This window comes from Bison bison, unplaced genomic scaffold (genome assembly GCF_000754665.1).
Source record: "Bison bison bison isolate TAMUID 2011002044 unplaced genomic scaffold, Bison_UMD1.0 scf7180017864268, whole genome shotgun sequence".
Taxonomy (NCBI): domain Eukaryota; kingdom Metazoa; phylum Chordata; class Mammalia; order Artiodactyla; family Bovidae; genus Bison; species Bison bison.
The window spans coordinates 396,033-398,672 of NW_011494840.1; positions in this window are offsets into that span (position 1 = coordinate 396,033).

The following is a 2,640-nucleotide window of genomic DNA, read 5'->3' on the forward strand; positions in this document are numbered from 1 at the left end:
TGCCATTCCCTTCTCCAAAAGCTAACGTGGGGCCAAGCGCGCCCGACCCGACGCCACCCCAGAAATCCGCGCTCCGGCACTGGGCGGTCTGCAAGAAAAAGTGGAACAGCTCAGCCTTCTCTTGAAGAACAACCCAAACTACCCTGAACCCCATGTTGATGAAAACCTCAAATCGTGGGTGAAGGTGGATCCCCTCAAACGGAGGCATGCCTTCGTTTGTTCATCTTAATCCATTTGCTTCGCCTCAACTTGAAGGTGAAGGTCTCTTGGGAGCTCGCTGGTCCAGGCCACAAAGATCGGGCAAGTGCTACTCTTTAGCTCGTGCAATAGGTTTCTTTCCCCTCAGTTCTCTCTCTTTTTTACATGTCTGCTTGTTCAGTGAACTCGCACCCACTTTCCGGGTGGACTGGAAGATGCAGTTTGAGTGCAGCACCGAGCAGAAGGCTCTCATCTGGTCCAGCTGCTGCTGCTGCTAAGTCGCTTCAGTTGTGTCCGACTCTGTTCGACCCTATAGACGGCAGCCCACAAGGCTCCCCCTTCCCTGGGATTCTCCAGGCAAGAACACTGGAGTGGGTTGCCATTTCCTTCTCCAATGCATGAAAGTGAAAAGTGAAAGGGAAGTCGCTCAGTCGTGTCCGACTCCTAGCGACCCCATGGACTGCAGCCCACCAGGCCCCTCCGTCCATGGGATTTTCCAGACAAGAGTACTGGAGTGGGGTGCCCGCAGGGAGGTAGAACTGTGCATCTGCGTTCCTGGTCCAGCAGTTCCAGTGACGTTCGCAGAATGTATGGCAGGGCAGGAGGCTTCATGGGACCTGTGGAAGTCTAAACAGAATTACAGTGGAGTCCCTTTGATTTTTTTTTTTTTTTTTAGCGAAGTTTTTGGCTTGCTCTTGGGCCCATTACTTTGCCAACAAAGGTCCGTCTAGTCAAGGCTATGTTTTTTCCAATGTATGGATGTGAGAGTTGGACTATAAACAAAGCTAAGCATCAGAGAATTGATGCTTTTGAACTGTGGTGTTCTTGAGAGTCCTTTGGACAGCAAGACGATCCAACCAGTCCATCCTAAAGGAAATCAGTCCTGAATATTCATTGGAAGGACTGATGCTGAAGCTGAAACTCCAACACTTTGGCCACCTGATGTGAGGAACTGACTCATTTGAAAAGACCCTGATGCTGGGAAAGATTGAAGGCAGGAAGAAAGGGGGATGACAGAGGATGAGATGGTTGGATGGCATCACCGACTCAATGGACATGAGTTTGAGTAAGCTCGGGGAGTTGGTGATGGACAGGGAGGCCTGGCATGCTGCAGTCCATGGGTCGCAAAGAGTTGGACACGACTGAGTGACTGAACTGAACTGAACTGGACCCTAGTAATGTCTGACCAAGTAATGTCACGTGGCTGCAGAATCTGAGTTCTCTGAACCGGAGATATGTTTCTCCTAGATAAGGACTCCTTTCACCAGGAGGAAGTGGTATTTTCAGAAAGGCCCAAAGCCAAAACCCCAGCAGTTTTCATTAACAAGTAGCTTGGTAGGTTGCACACACACCTTTTCACCCTTAGTTCATATTTACAGCTTGATAATGAGTTCCATGTGACCACTTGATCAAGGAAACAACGCAAAGCTAGATTACAGAGGGCTTTGCCCAATATACTGACCAGCTGGAAAATGACTGCTTTGGTATTTTGAGCATTTTACAGGTGCTTTGAGGAACAGCAGAGACAAAACAAATAAAAATAAATCCTCCCAGAGGGAAGGGCATTATCTTTGCCTGGAAGGAGATAGAACTTGAGATAAAGATATACATCATTTCGTGGGCACTGAAATCAAGTGGTGAGGGACTGGGAAAATGTAAAGGTTTTGTGATACTTTTTTTGGAATTAGGACATCTCCAAATGACGTCAAAGCATAACATTTGGGTCCCACTGAATGCTCAAAAGAAGGGTCCTGTTGCAACAGAGCTTTTAATTAGAACAAGATTCAGTTCAGTTGCTCAGTCATGTCCAACTCTTTGCCAGGCTTCCATGTCTATCACCAATCCTGGAGCTTGCTCAAACTGAGGTCCATACAGTCTGTGGTGCCATCCCACCATCTCATCTTCTTTCCTCCCCTTCTCCCACCTTGTCTTTCCCAGCATCAGAGTCTTTTCCAAGGAGTCGGTTCTTCACATCAGGTAGTAAAAGTACTGGAGTTTCAGCATCAGTCCTTCCAATGAACACTCAGCACTGATCTCCTTTAGAGTTGACTGGTTGGATCTCCTTGCAGTCCAAGGGACCCTCAAGAGTCTTCTCCAACACCACAGTTCAAAAGCATCAATTCTTTAGCACTGAGCTTTCTTTATGGTCCAACTCTCACATCCATACATGGCTGCAGGAAAAACCAAAGCTTTGACTACAGAACAAGATTACTGTAGGTTATCTATTGCTGCCTAACATACCAACATTTTGTGGCTTAAAACAATAAACATCTATTCTCTCACCCCTTTTGTGCCTCCTAAATCCAGGATCCAGGGTGCCTCTGGCTCTAGGTATTAAATGAGATTGCAGTCAAGCTGTGAACTCGGTTCGTGTCTCACATGGAGGCTTGACTAGGGGAGGATCGGCTCCCGAACTCACCCACCTGATTATTGGCAGGGATT